The sequence below is a fragment of the Styela clava genome, chromosome 12 (assembly GCF_964204865.1).
Source record: "Styela clava chromosome 12, kaStyClav1.hap1.2, whole genome shotgun sequence".
Lineage (NCBI taxonomy): Eukaryota > Metazoa > Chordata > Ascidiacea > Stolidobranchia > Styelidae > Styela > Styela clava.
Genome location: NC_135261.1, coordinates 9,259,516 through 9,276,524, shown reverse-complemented (window position 1 = coordinate 9,276,524; position 17,009 = coordinate 9,259,516). Strand labels below are relative to the sequence as shown.

Genomic DNA, 17,009 nt, shown 5'->3' with positions numbered 1-17,009 from the left:
CAAGTGCAGAAGTGACAATGATCTTGTTCCATTTATTTGCATCTGAAGACAGTAAGAGGGAATTTCAATGGAATAACGAATTTTGAATCCCAAAACTAGGCTACATAGATCTGTAGATGGATAGTTCATTTTGAAACTCCATTTTCACCACCAAATTGAAACCAAGTCTTTGGATTTGGTGAATGAATTCAATCTTTGGCCCTCTCAATATACTGATACACCCTATAGCTGTATAGAGGTCCGGTGTAGTTTAGTACCACATCAACAATTTTTGCATATTATGCCATCCCTAACCCCCACCTAACTATGTTCAGATGTTACCAAAAAATTTACGTCACTACGACATCGCAGACAATCACCCGAAATTGAGCAAGCTAATTTTTCTCGTTGCAACGATCCCGATGAGAGAGACCGCTGGCTTTAGTGAGTTCGGTATCGTCGGCGCAGATGCCGTTTTGGGCAATCGTGGATATACTTGGGCAAGCTCTATGACGTGATTGTGACGTCGTCGTAGTGACGTAATTTTTTTTTGGATGACATAGTCAGGTCTGCAGGTGGAGGATGGGAATAACATATGCAAAATTCGTTATGCTGTTATGCTGTTATGCTACGTCCACCAGAAGTGCATGTGATACTAAACTATACTAGACCCCTGATATAGATTGAACAGGATCTGGGATAGGATAGGATTTACGGTACATACCGTATTTATCCCGGGGGAAAGGAAAGCCGATAAGACGGCTTATCCATATGGCGAACCACGGCCTCACGTCCGGTTACCATTACAAGTCGGGTATGGGATTAGTTATATTGTTTGTTTTCGGAAGCATGGACTTGGTGGTGGAGGAAGCCGTAACCGACCAGCGGTCGAATCCATGCAGAGTAATTAGAGGTCAGGAGGTGCGGTGGCGAGCGTATTCCTAACGCTTAGCCCGTTGAGCCACACCACCGCGCCATCTATTACTGCAGTACTGGATAATTCCAATATGAATACCGATTCTGTATTTCCAAATCACCATGCAAATGTTCACAAAAGAATGTTCACACTCATACTGCCATAGGCTACCGGTACGGTACATGAAATTGCGAATTAAACATAAACTACTCGATCTCACCCCCAACAGAATGAAGGTAATAATACACAAGGTAAGGATATTAGAGAATCCAGATACATTTATCAATTACTTCCATATCCTACTGTCTTTGCATCCCCTAGGTACTGTACTGCTGTATGCAGGGTTGCCAGACCCCAGCGATCAAAAAAAGCCAAATCAAGACATAAAAAAGCCAGAAAAAGCCAACAATTTTACTAAGTACAAAAGCCCCATGATTTTCCAGATTTTAAGCCCTTGACAACGTACTGATGATGATGTAGAGCCATCAGTTCATTCAGTGAGGCACACAAATTGAACTATAGAAAGTAAAATAAATATCAAGCGGGCAGCATTATTTTACCATTCAATATATACAATACAGGGTGCCGCTTCAGTCTGTCAGTATGTAATATACCTACAATATGTTTCTACTTAAACTTGTGATACATCTTAAAAAATTCTCCCTATATCGTACTTTACTATTGAAAATTTTTTCACTTTTAAAATTTATAAACCATCAATTTTATTATTAAATTATCTAACCCCCTGCCGCTCACAGGTGGACCACTGATATCTAATTCAGTAATTTTAGCGTAGTTAATCACATCGTTATTGCAATTGCAGAATTAAACTAAAGCTGAAAGCTCACATAAACCATATCAGGCATAATGAAAATTGAGTTATACAACTATTTTTTGGAAACAGAACGTAAACTGACAAATAACACGCAAAACTATAAAAACGAGGCAATGTTTACAACCCTGCCTGAACATCTGTCTGAGCAGCTGCAGAAACTGCACTTATTTCTTATTGGGTATGGGTAAGAGTTAATTTAATGTAACTAACAAGGAAATCGATGCTCCAGGAAATCCTAATGTTAAGTAGCTAAGTACAGGTAATAGGCTATTGTTCAGTTGTTACACACTAAATATTGTATTTCATATGATTTTAATAATAGACACTAGAATAGACATGAAAAAAGCCAAAAAAACGCCAAAGAGCCAAACGGAAATTCTGACGCCAAACGCGTTTAAAAAAAGCCAAAAATGGCAAATTTGGCGTTAAAGAAGCCAATATGGCAACCCTGGCTGTATGCAAAGTGACTATAAAACAAGTGGTGACACCGAGAGCACATCGGACGTCCTTTTGTGTCCAGCGAATCGGGGGAACGCGGCAGCGTCTGTTTGTTTTAGCTTCGTCAGAAGGTCTCGTTCGTCAATTTGTTTGAAGTTTTTTTACTGTTTTGCATTTTATTCGGGTAATTTCATTATTTTTCTTTTGCTATTTTCCTCGTGGAATCATGCTGGTATCGTGTGGTTTCGTGGAAGTTGCGATAGCTATCTTATCATCCCGTGTGAATTATGCAACTTTGAAACCTCATATCTCACGAACCTTAAATTATATGCAGATAAGTTTTATATTGTTTGAAACAAATCTAGGAGAATAATTATAATTATGAGATGGAGATATAATGTCGCGATTATCATACAAAAATCGGCAAAATTGAAAAGCGTGAAAGCGTTAAACAACAACGCAATTACGTAGCAACGTTCCGTATGAAAAATTCGTATTCGCTTTCCTTCGCAAGTGTGAAACGTCATCAAACTAATGTATACGTTTATACCAGATACTATTTGAACTGCTATTATGATCCTGTCCACACCATGCCGAAAGTTTAAAGCCTGCGTTTTTCATTAATCATTCCAGAAGCTGATGAAATGAATTTTTTCGGAAAAATGTTTCTTAATTTAACAAGCTGTTGCAACGGTTGCTCCAAAAATTATAGAATGTAAACGATCTCATGGCTAGCACATTGTGCGGCCTAATGAATTTCATCGAAGCATGTACATTATAAGATACAAAATTTAAAAACCAGCCGCCGCGACTGGTGTTGCAGCTCTTATCAACTTATCATTGGCAAGGTATTTCAATTCTTTTGCGTGGGAAAATGTAAAATATTCAATAGGTGATCTAGCGACGTCATCATATCTTCTACGTTCTCGTTGATAAAACTTAATTGTAATTTTATCGATACCCAACAGTGAAAAATTAGCCTTGATGTTTCCGGGGGAACCCTATAAAGACACGGGGTTCGAATTGTTTGTCTGTTTCTATGAAAAGTGTCAATCCCGATGAATGCCCACAATCGTTACTAACTCTTTTTAGGTCTTACACACATGATAGATATTTGAAAATTTATAGTTTTACCCAATATTTATGCCACCCATCCAAAAAAGCAATCGTATTTTTGCGCGAAGTATAAACAATATTTCGCGCCAATATTAATGCCGTTCATAATATATGTTCGCCTGTTACTTTACTGACTGATAATGTGGCTTGAAATATAGTTTCCCATCTTGCCACAATATCGCTTTTAAAATTTTGAAACGTTTTCTCAATTTAAGGTTTAATATTCACGCAAAAGAGGAGACAAATAAAATTATTAAAAAACGGTATGATGGTAGACCTGCGGCAAGAGCTCAAGTCTAATAGATAATATAGTATTTTATACACTCCAGATTATTAGATGTTCTTGTAAACTTGATATACGCCGTTATCCTTCATTCCATGCATTAAGGCTTGCACGTAATTTACAGATTTACGGAATTACGGAATTATTTCGAGTTACGGAAGGGAAGTTACGAATTACGTAAAGTCGTAATTATTGGTCGAGCGCTTTCGCGATTGAAACGAGCTCTCTTCAAAGCAGTCAATTCCGTCGATTGTACAAAATGTAAAAGTGAAAATTTAAAAAGTAGAAGAAGTTAGAGCTTCGGTATTTGCAGCCGTTTTTCTCACTTTTCTCTCTCTTGCCAATACGTCACCGTGATAATTAATGTCGCGCTTATCAAACAGCAACATGACGACGGAAGAGAAATTGCGTAATGAACCAACGCAGCTTCGTCTTTTCGGCATCTGTAAAGCGATTCAGACGGCAGAGAAACAACAATATGACGGGTTTTCCCGGGATCCGGAAAAAATCCTTTGCGGACCGTTGACTGTCCGCGGACCGGCGGTTGGGAACCACTGTTTTAGAATACTTAAATCGAATACAGAATCCTATTCTATTTTTATAGTTACCCTAATTAAATAGTGGGATTTCTCCACCACAATGCATGATTAAAATTTAAAAAAAAAAGCTAAATTGTAGCCTAAATGTTTAATGTATACCTATTTTTGTGCAGTATTTAATTGAAAATGTCCTGATCATTGGATTATATTTAACCAAGGCAACGAGATTTAAGAATTTCGACGATCGTATTTTTGTTTTTAACAGTTCAATATTCTCAATTTAACTACTATCAAATATCAAGTATTAGCCAGTGTGTTTATTCTGTGCGAGAACCATTTTCAATTACAAAACCTTGATGTTCTGTTACCGGTTTTATATCATTTCGGACTTGTCCTTGCTCAATATATTTTCCACAATGCCTCGCAATATTTCGGCCAAATAAGATTAACTGTCTTTACCAAATGCGGCAACTTATTTTGATTCTTGAATACCACCGACACTCGACCAAATTTGTGTCAATCTTGGCCAATAGGATCGTCGACTTGAGTTAGAAAAATAAGTTAATTTTTTCGTGAGTGCAAAATAAATGTCACAATATGCATATTTTTGCGATATAACTTTGTATTTTCGGAATTGCCATGCCATATAAGTACGGTATTTAAATTATGAACAAATAATTAATATTTGATCTAAATTTGTTGCAAATAATGTTACAACATTTAGGCCGCGAAATGATTTAATGTAAAATGAAGCATGGTAATCGGAATAACGTCAATAAGTCGGCATCAATGCTGACTAGGTAGTTAAGTCGAATAATGTTAAAAACGGTGCAATAACAAGTCTTCGTCGCGTGGCTAGCGCAGGTATAATCAAACGAGAGAATACGCTCGCCGTGGCATTGATAAATTGGAAACCCGACATTTTTTTTAATACGATTTTAAAAAAGTCAACTATCGTTTCATAAATATCCGTATACCAGTGTCGGTAATGATAAAATTGATCGCATAAAATTGGGACGGTTAATTTGCGAAGGTGATAAAGGAAATCAAAGCTAGCACAAAAGATAAAAATCAGAATTAAATTAATTTGAATTCACTCTTGTCTTAACATCTGTCGCCGAGGTGTAGTTCTGCCAGGAATATGAAAACCCAAACTCAATGTCCCAATCGAAAATGAAGTGGATTCAATTGGTTGTTATGATAGGATAAAATGTGTGAAAAAATATCGCAATTACGGGGTCATTACGTAATCGATTTGGCCGTAATTACGGAATTGATTTTTGTCAATTACGTGCAAGCCTATGACAGCATGTAATATATTTTTTTAATAATATTTTGGCAATGTACACCTTGTTGAAAATTTGCGATACGCATATTTTAATATCATGACATGTACCGCAATGTTAGTGCAAGTTTCTGTAGTATAATTTGTATTGTAGTTCTGTCAGTTTGTTAAAATAGGTTCTGTGCAAGTAGCGATACTTATATCAGGAATTTTATAATAAAATGTGTGTCTTTTTGTTTAATATTTTAATCTTATTGGGTGTTGATTTATCGAGTGAAGTTGGATGACTATAACCTTAACTTTGTATATGCTGACCATACCGCCAAGCCGAGTTATCCGAGAAACATCTGCGGATAATTAATTTCCCGAAGAATGTTTATTCGTTTTGCCGTTGCAAAAGTTTGGTCTGAGTTATTGGGCATCGTTTTTTTTATTCAGCTGTTTAACGATCGCAGGTTTTAGGATCATACAGCGATAAAACTCTGGACACAAAATGGCTGGTGTGACGTCACACGCGTCACACGAGCGCTTATAACGTTACCCAGTGGTTCTCAACCTGTGGTACGCGTACCACTCGTGGTACGCCGGAGCTTTTCAAGTGGTTCGCGAGCAGATTTTAATTACTGCAACAATTAACCTTTCAGTTGGCTTAAAATATGCCGACGACGCTTTATCTTCCTTACTGTATGTATTCGCTGAACAGCGATTATGAAAGTTTCCCCAAGCATCAGTTTCCTTGTTTATTTCAGCAACTATAACCAATCAGCAATAAGTCAATAACGAGAATATAGGTCAGAGACCGAAGTCTTATCGATCGAAAGTTAGGGGATCCCCAAAACAGCGCTCTTACTCCATAGTGACACCTTGTGTCCCATCACTAATTAATTAATAACACGCTAATTAGAGGACATAATTCATCCAAAATCAATAGGCTTCTGATTCGAGATATGATGAATGCATATGCAAATTTTGTAGCGGATTCATCCTCGCTTTCGTGAGATATCGCGTGTATCTAACAGACAAACAAACAGACAAATATCTATCAACATACTTACCGATCTTAAGATCGATAAGTAATGACGCAACTCGTAACAATTACAATTTTTGCACCCAGCCGATCAGACACTTTTGTCGCTCAAACAGATATTCAAGCATGGTTGCAAACATTGCCTCGTTTTTGTAGTTTTGAGTGATATTTTTCAGTTGTATTTCAAGAAAATAATTGTGAATTAATCAACTTAATTGTCATTGTGTCTTCCGCGGAGCTTTACTTTAGTTGCAGTAATCGAAATTGAATCTTGCAAATGCTGTGATGGACAAAGATAAACTTAGTTATATCCAGGGCTGCCTTCGACATGAACCCAAAAATAAGGACATCAGGGAGACATAATATTAGAATAACAAAGAACGAAATGTAATAAACAAAATGTATTCATGCTAGTGCAATCCGTGTCTAATCATACTTTGCGAAGGATTTGCTCCAGAAGTTCTTTATTATTAGAAACAATCTGTTCCATCTCACTTTTAAGTTGTATTTTGATTCAGGTTACACGCAGTGATTTTGGTGCTATTGTTTTGTCACTGTGTCAATTAATTTGCTGTTATTACGTAATGATGCACGCAGCGATCAATGAGATTGTAAAACATCATTTCTAGCCAATCAATCTTTCGATTTGACAAATCTAAGTGCCTGATATTAGAACCCCTACCAAGAATATAAGGACACATGGCGAAATAAGGACAAATCTTAGAAATAAGGACGTTATGGCAGGCCTGGCTATATCTGTACCTGCAAACGGCACATATGGTTGATTAATTTTAATAAAAATGATGGTTTAAAACACGTAAACCATTTTATATGCACCAACACATCAAAACACTCTCAGAATAAGCATGAAAGGAGCTTTGTCGGTGGTACGCGGCGGCCAGAGTAAAAAACAGTAAAGTGGTACGCGGTCAGTGAAAGGTTGAGAACCACTGCAGGGTGAGAAGTTTTTGTACAGTGAATATGGTAGCATTGATTGGACAAAACAATACCTTAGGAAAGATTGAGAAATTCGAAATTAACCTCTTATTATCATTTTCAAATAAATACTCCACATCACAAAAAGTTGAAAATCCTGCTATAAATACAGAAATAGATTACATAAATTTTTTCTATAGTAATAGTTCACATCTTCAATAATGGGTATACAATATCATAACCTTATATCTAAACAGCCATTAATTTACAATAGTGATGAGTAGTGTGATGAGTTTTTGTAAATGTTACATAGTTCCAGTAGTGGGATTCAGCCAGTTCGCACCGGTTCTATAGAACCGTATCATGGAATTTTATGAGATAAGCGAACCGGTCAGCATTACATGACTTTTTGTAACAGAACCGCATGAAATATGACATTTGTATGATGAAACCGACTGAAAAAAAATTTGAGAAGTTGAGAGCAAGTCCTAATTTGATTGGATGAGTTGACGGAAGCTCGCTACCTGCTTCGTTTGCTTCTTTATAAGCAATTAAACACGCTTCCGCAGCATCTGTCTGGTCCTTGCCAACCTGGACTTCTGCTAGGTAACGATTATAATCACCTTTCATCTTGTAGTAAAATACTTTTGCTTCTGCGTTTTCTGCATCAACTTTGCAGATAAGATGTTCAACAAGTAGAGTGATTATGTTTGTACAAAGTTGTTTCAGCTCGTCTTCGACTCGTCTCTTGTATGCATTCACAAAAACTTTCTTCTTTTTACTATCGTCCCTGGATTCCATGTCACTTAGTACTCTCCACGAAGAACGCTTTGCACCTATTACATTTTTGTATGCAACTGACAGCAAGTTTCGCTCGTCTGCATTGAGATTTTCTCCCATTTTGGACACCTTGTCCATGTACTGCACCATTTCATCATATCGTTCGACTTGCTCTGCCAACTTTGCATAACAAACTAGCTCTTCTCTCCTAGACATGTTAACAATAAAAAAATTCAAAAAGCTCTTGCTAAGTCTGTAAGTACTGTCAAACATGGCAAAGAAAGCTTATTAATAGATAGGCCTACTGAATAGGGACGTGTTGCCATTATGTCTGCTGCAAAAAAGTGGCACCAGAACTGGGGCAGAGAGGGTAGATGCATAACGAAGTGTGTAAATTTTTTGAATGACTCCCACATCCAAAACTACATTTCGATATTTTATACCAGGGATGGGGGCTGGTTTGAAATCATGTTGGCTTCAGTTCGAGAGTCAGTGTATTCAAACATTGGCTCTAGCTCCGGAGCTTCATTTTTTTTATGCCGGAGTTGGGCTCCAGCTGACATAGCCATCGTCAGTGGCGCAGCCTAATTGGGGTACTGAGTCGAAGTCGCAAATAACGCATGCTTTTGCATTTTGCTGATTGTTTTCGTAAGTGTGGCGTGTTATTTAGGCTGTGAACACCTTTAAAGTGGTGGTATGATAATTCCTTTTTTGTTCATGTAGGTAAATTGTGAATCCACTAAGGACGTGCAAGTCAACTCGCAAGTCAATTTTTCCACATTGGAAAGCGTTAATATAAAATACTAAAATAAAACGGAAAACAGCTTTGTTTTACGAGACGCATTTCAGACACTGTAAATCTCATCTCAACTTACGGCACATATTATTTATTGGTTGACTTTGAAATCATATCGTCAGTGAAATGAATTTAAACGAAATCAGTCGTGCTCGCCTTGTACCTTTTCATTTATTCTAAAAATAACGACGGAAACCGATGAGACTTTTCTGCAGAACATGATGTGAAATATTTAGTAGAAAGTATATTCAATCATCTTTTAAAGTATATTCATCAATCTTTCCATAATGGTGATATCCTGACAAAATATGAGTGGCAGCATTGCGATAGAGCGGAGTCAGTGTTGGAACAACAATTTCGATTTGTAAAATTACGAATACGAAAAAAAACAAGATATAATCTGGCAACACCTATATAAACATGATAGGACCGATAAAGTTCATTACCCTTGTGTATATGCTTTATACAAGTCCATCATGGCATATTATTGTACCATAGGTGAAAGCAAATAAGATTGAACATATAAAATATAAATAAGATAAAGAAATGAGTCGGCAATTTGAAGTTATTATTATATTCAATGTGGTAAATTAAGTTCAGTTTATTACTTTACAAACAAGTCCATCCATAAATACTAGGCTTTAATTAACTTAAACATTAGCAGCACCTTAAAAATTATCAAGCACCAACAAAACATGACTCAGATAAAAACAGCAAAGTATGACTCATCATATACATTACTGTTGCCAGTAAACAGATAAGCTGAGAATAAAAAAAAAATGCAATATAAATTATTACTACAGTTGTTCGTCTCGTACCAACTCCACTAATATGCAAAAATGACTTGAATTCATGGGAAGAAAAAAAATCCTTCCTTGCCAGAATGCACAAAATTTGGAAAACCAAACAAGCAGAACGATTTAAATAAAGACTCTAAAGTAGTGCGCACAGGGGAATACAAATGAAAACCAACTCATTTCATCTATAACAACCAATGAATAAGGTATGGGACCCTTCAATGGCCCTTTAAAGTCAACACTCAGTCGCTCCCATGGCTGCATTGCTTTAAAAGGGGTTTCTCTTCGAGCTTGAAAAAGCAGGGCTTTATCTCAGAACAAACTATTCAGATCTTGGTGTATGCTCAATCGTGTAGGAAAACCCTAAAACAATTTCATTCACGGACAGTAGGCTTTAATCAACTTAAACGCTAGCAGCACCGTAAAGCAGTACACAATGAAAGGGTCTTCTTAGTTACTACTTACTAAATACAGCGCGAAACACCGCAAAGAGCGCGAAACAGATGAGGTTGGAGGAGCAGAACAGAAGAATACAGCGCGAAAAAGAGGCAAGCAGCGCAGAACAGAGGGAAACAGTGGGAGCGGAGGAAAAACAGCGCAAAACTGAGGGGAACCTGACGAAATAGAATAATACAGCGCAAAACAGAAGAATACAAGAATACAGCGCGAAACAGAAACACCGTATCAGCTTTCATATAATACAGTTCATAATAGATGGTTTTCCCGCTATGATCGATATGTATTGGATACTTTAACCTGAATGATGTTTTTAACTATTTTTGACACTGAATCTGTGTTACTATGATTGTTGTCTAATAATTCAATAAAATGATATTCATAGTTTTCTAGAGGCTCAATGATCTCCGTCGATTTTACAGACCCACATAAAACAATATTATCCGAAATTATTGCATTTAGATTTAGCATTGTATATGTGCGTTAGTGGGTATGTTGTTTGTGGAATAGAATCTCTCTCGCCATATGGATTGCTCGGAACAAATATGAAATTTATAAAAATACAGCGCAAAACAGATGTAAAGAGAAAGCAGTGCAATTTGTAACTGTAATTATATATTCTCAAAGCGAAAAACAATTTACATGTGGTGGACAATATATAACAGACGCAAAATATTCATAAATGTAAAACAGACGCAGAAAAAGAATACATCGCTGTTTTCCTCTGTTCTACGTTTCTTTTCTCAGTTCCACCCTGCTTCCCTCTGTTCTGCGCTGTTGCCGTGTTTTGCGCTGTATTCAGTAAGTAGTAAGACATCAATGAAATGATAAATTACCAACAAAACGTGAATCATATAAAAAAACAGTATGTATGACTCAGCAGCTAAATTACTGTTGCCAGTAAACAGATAAGTTAAGAATACCAAAATATGCAATACAAATTATATTATACAAGTGACAAAACGAATACATTATCAGCAGAGTTGGTTTATTATATTACATTTTGGACACTTTAGTGGACATAACGATCGTTTTGGTATTTTTGTTGTTCTTGTTTGACACGTTGGTGGACATAACGATCGTTTTGTTATTATGTTGTTCTTGTTCTTTGACACAGAATAGGACACCTAGTGGAAATATTAAAGAAACGCTTTTCTCTTTAATTACTGAACCAATTGCTTTGAAATTTTTAGTGGTAAAAAATGAAATTAATTTTTCTCCAGAAGGCCATTCCTTTTTCTTATCTAAAATAGCTCTGTGAGATCTGTTTTTGTTTGATATGACGTCACTGAACGTTCTGCGGACGCATATGCAGGCACTGCCCTTTTTGATCACGTGCCATCGAACGTTGACGTGACGGCGGATTCTGAAAAAGTTGTACCCCGATTCAGTTGGTGTTAAGTTGACACATGTTATTTAGTAACGTTTTTATGTAAAATCTTTGACTGTAGTACCTGATCCTGTAATTCGATGCATAATTGACTCATATCACATATCATTAATCGCGTGCAATTAATACGATCGGGCAATCTTACCGTAACTTATTTTTGCTGGAGGAACCTCTCTATTCCATTTTCCTGCTTGTCTTCGCTGCTGGATTTCACAACCTGCTGCTTCCTTGCCCAGGCCGCTTTTGTTTTCATCTTTATTTATTTTGTATTATAGACAGACTTTTGTTTCCTGGAAAGTTTGATTGACTTGGTGCGCTGCATCTCCTCATCTTTATATATATTTTTCGCTTGCAGGTTTCGAGCTCTCTTTTCTGCTCGTCTTGTCTCGGCTGCCGTTCTTCTTTGCTTTTTTTCATTTTTACTTACTGGGAACCTTGTCCTTTTCCACCCGCTGATATTTTTTTCTCAATCTTAGTCGTGATTTCGTTGGCATTTCTCCTCATTTTCTTCATTTCCTTCCTTGGCCCAGGCCGCTTTATTTATTTATTTACTTTATTTCTTGAGAAGTTTGTTGACCTGGTGCTCTGCATCTCCTCAGCTCTCCCTTCTCCTTGATTGATTATTTATTGGTGGGTACTGACTGGCATTTCTCCTCATCCTACTTTGCTGGAGGAACACCGCTTGCAGCTAGCTATTCCATTTTCATGCTCGTCTCGCTGCTTGCTGGATTTCAACAACCTGCTTGATCCTTGTTCCTCCTCCCTCCTTGCCCAGGCCGCTATAGACTTTTATTTCCTGAGAAGCTTGATTTGATCTGGTGCGCTGCATCTGCTCGCCATCTGCTATTTCACTTTCTTCTTCCCGGGGATCTCTCTACTTCTCTTCAACTCGCTAGGGGATTTTTATTTCATTTTGTTGGTTTTTTCACTTTATTCTTAATCCCGGCTTCCTCTCTACATTTTTACTTTCTTCTTTCCTCTTGCTTGGGCGTCTCGTCTTTAGCTTTCCGCCTGCTGTCTCCGGGCTCACTCTTTGGAACGTCCGACTCCCTTTCATTTTTTCACCTTGCCTCGCTGCTGGAATTTCTTCACCGATTGGATTCCTCTCCTTCCTTGTCGCAGCTGCTAGCTTTCTTTATATTTTATTTCATCTTCTGCCTGCCACTGCATTTCCACTCCATCCTTGGCCCTGGCTTGGATCTTCGCTGTTTCCTATGTGCAACCTCAAGCCTTTGTTTTTTTCAGTACATTGTCTGCCTGCCGCTGCATTCCCACCCCATCCTGGCCCCTGGCCTTTTTGCCCCGCCTGTCCTCGCTGCGTCCTATTTGCACTCCACTCAAGCCTTTGTTTATTTCTTTCTATTTTATTACATTGTCTGCCTGTCGCTGCATTTCCACCCCATCCTTGTGCTCACTATAGCAGTTTTGCCCCGTTTGTTCCCTTTCTTCGTCTTCTCTCCAACTCCTCCACTGGCCCTTCCCTACATCCCCTTTTATCTGGTCTGCTCTACAACTCTTATGCTGGGCCTCCCCTACAACGTTTGATCTTACCTTTTACACAACTTCTCTGATGTGCTTTTCCTGCAATTTGGTTTACCTCCCAGGGCTTGAACCCATTTCACACCTGGCCTGATGTTTGACCATGTTTCCACGCTTCCCATGAGCTACCGCTACTGACGAGGGTTGGGTTAATAAGAATCTTACTTGATTAGCTACGTCACGCTTGGCAGCCTTCAGCGAGGCTAATTACCCCCAAAAAACATTAAATATACTGCGTTGATTGGAAGTAGGTTATTTATGCCATGAATGGAAGGCGTTCATCTAGGTCGATCGTGTGCGCTGCCTTAGACAGGTTCAGTTTCCCCCAAAGTGACTGTAAACCAAGTGAGGACATGCATTGGTAACGTTATAAGCGCTCGTGTGACGTCACACCAGCCATTTTGTGTCCAGAGTTCTATCGCTGTATGATCCTAACTAAGTGCTTTAAACCTGCGATCGTGAAACAGCTGATTATAAAAATCGATGCTCAATAATTCGGACCAAACTTTCGCAGCGGCAAAAAGAATGAACATTCTTCTGAAAAAATTTATTTTTCCGCAGATGTTTCTCAGATAACTCGGCTCAGCGGTATGGTCAGCATATACGCAGTTAAGGTTAAAGTCATCCAACTTCACTCGATAAATCAACAACCCGATAAGACCAAAATATTAAACAAAAAGATACACATTTTATTATTAAATTATTATAAAATTCATGGTGTAAGTATCGCTACTTGCACAGAACCTATTTTAGCAAACTGACAAAACTACAATACAAATTATACTACAGAAACTTGCACTATTTTTGCGGTACATGTCATGATATTGAAATATGCGTATCGCAAATTTTCAACAAGGTGTACATTGCCAAAATAATATCCAAAAAATATACTACATGCATGGAATGAAGGATAACGGCGTATACCAAGTTTACAAGAACATATAATAATCTGGAGTGTATAAAATAATATATTATCTATTTGACTTGAGCTCTCCGCAGGTCCACTAGCACAGGGCTTCCCAAACTTTTGAGCTCGCGGCCTCTTTTGATATATTAAAATTTTTCGCGGCCCTTGTTCACGTTAATAAAGCTATACAGTTCAAAATATGCCTTTTTAAAATCATTCATTGACACAGCTCATTCTCAACTTTTAGTGGGCCTACTCAATAACAAAATCAAGCACATATTTACTCAAATTAACATTAGGCCTACTCAATTATTCAGTGTAATAGGGCGAATGCTTTTTGCTGCATAGTGTCACGGATTTTATTATCCGTGTCTTTTAATTTAGTTTGTCTTTTTGTATTTGCCTATATGCATTTTAAGGACCCTTGGGTTGGATATACTTCATCCGGGTCCGGTTGCTGTGGGACTCCGATCACCATCGAGTCGTGAGAAAAAAAGAGCTTCCCGCCTCTTTTCCGGCTGCCGAGCTGGCGGGCGGACGTGTTTTGCTGTGTTCTCTGTTTTGTGCTGTTTTAACTGTGAAGTTGCCTCATAATAAACCACAAATCCGGAATCTGAGTCTTCTGATTCAATACACACGGTAACAACATCACGAACCGTGATAATGGCGAGCACGCCAGAATAAAAAAAAAACATGAACCGTGATAATAGCAAGTCCAGCCGTGGCTCAATGTTTGTTTATGCAGGCCTAAATGATGAATTACGATGTCAGGCCACCGACGGCATGGTTCTGATCCGGAATTGGTACTCACACTTATTCATCAAATTTAGCATAAGGCAGCGGTTTGTGCGACGCCAAATTACCAGGGACAAAACTCTTGGCGCGCCTATACACGAAAAAAACGCTGCCTCAAAATAAAACACAATTTTGTAATCGTTAATGTGTACTTTATGCTTTTTGAGGTTTATAAACATGTAGACCTAATGAATAAAGGCAAAAGGTTAACTTTTATTTCTTATCCCTGCCTGGTTTTCTTTAAAATGCTAAAAAATCACTCATGTTCGAGCAAATGAATAAACTGCAGCCTACGAAATTGCAGCTCTTCTGTTGTGCAACAATTAAAAAAAGACTTGGGGATAGCGAAATTTTTTTTGACCTAGTCCCGTGTTTCTCGTAGCGCGTCGTTTCAATTTTGCTAGGGCGTCGCAAAATTTTGTGATTCGTGAACCTTTCAAACAACCCATATCTTCTATTTTTACTGAAAAAGTAAGATTAGATAATGAAGTTTAAATCTAATAAAGGTTTAATAAAGATTATAAAGCTTAATTCTAAAAATTCGGGTTTCTGTAGATAAAGATTATTTTTTCCTGGTTCAAAAAGCGTTGCGCACTCCCATCCCCTTCGCGATTTCGTATTTAAATAAAGCAGGCTTTTCTACCAGGGCCCATTAAATATGATTTCACTGACTGTCGGTGAGTTTTGTTTGTTCGTTTATATTAAACTCATTGCAAAAAAGGGCTTCGTTGAAAGGCATAATTACATATTTTCACGGGGTGCCGCAACTTGAGCATATTTTTGGAGGGCGTCAAAATGCAATGAAGTTCGAGAACCACCGAGTCTTAGTCCATAGCAATAAATCTTTTCTACTTTTTAAATGGTTAATAATCCTTATGTTGCAGTTTTTTTTTTTAAATGAAAACGTGCTATTTATAAGTTAATGGAAATCGGTATTCATATTTGGCATAATAAAAAATCGCGTTATTCTCTTAAATCTCTATCCTCCACAAATAAGCCCTAGTGATATTTTTGAAAGAAAATCGAAGACAGACACCGTCTTATTTTCGAGGAAACACGGTATGATGATGTATGTATTCACTCGTAATTGTGAAATTTTTGTTTTACCCTTGTTTTAATAATTGTATTTCAAATCATGAGTCTGAATTGTGTAAATTTGGTGTTTTCTTTGCGGCCCCTAAAATTCGTTTCGCGGCCCCTAGTTTGGGAAGCCCTACACTATCATACCGTTTTTCAATAATTTTTTTTGTTCTCTCTTTTGCGTGAATATTTAACCTTAAATTGAGAAAACGTTTCAAAATTTTAAAAGCGATATTGTGGCAAGATGGGAAATTATATTTCAAGCAACTTTATCTGTCAGAAAAGTAACAGGCGAACATATATTATGAAAGGCATTAATATTTGCGCGAAATATAGTTTATACTTCGCGCAAAAATACAATTGCTTTTTTGGATGGGTGGCATAAATATTGGGTAAAACTATCAATTTTCAAATATTTATCGGGTGTGTAAGACCTAAAAAGAGTTAGTAACGATTGTGGGCCTTCATTGGGATTGACACTTTCCATAGAAACAAACATACAATTTAAACCCAGTGGTTTATAGGGTTCCCCGAAAACATCAAGGCTAATTTTTCACTGTTGAATATCGATAAAATTACAATTTAGTTTTATCAACGAGTACGTAAAAGACATGATGGCGTCGCTAGATCACCTAGTAAATATTTTACATTTTTCGACGCAAAAGAATCGAAATATCCTGCCAATAATAAGTTGATAAGAGCTGCAACACCAGTCGCGGCGGCTGGTTTTTAAATTTTGTACCTGATAAAGTACATGCTTCGATGAAATTCATTAGGCCGCACAATGTGCTAGCCATGAGATCGTTTACATTCTATAATTTTTGGAGCAACTGTTGCAAAAGCTCGTCAAATTAAGAAACATTTTTTTGAGAAAATTCATTCCATCAGCTTCTGGAATGATTAATGTAAAACGCAGGCTTCAAACTTTCGGCATGGTGTGAACAGGTATCATAATACCAGTTCAAATAGTAGCTGATTTCAACGTATGCACTAGGTTAATGACGTTTCACACTTGCGAAGGAAAGTGATATTTGTTTTTCATACGGAACGTTGCTAAGTAATTGCGTAACGAAGTAATTGTTGGTTAACTCAAGTTGGCGCAGTGGACATTTCAA

At 37.5% G+C, this 17,009-nt stretch overlaps 1 pseudogene; it reads right to left on the bottom strand.

Annotated features, from left to right (window-relative positions):
• Positions 1–7,073: 7,073 nt before the first annotated feature.
• Positions 7,074–8,350, bottom strand: LOC120330171 (14-3-3 protein epsilon pseudogene; annotated as a pseudogene).
• Positions 8,351–17,009: the final 8,659 nt, after the last annotated feature.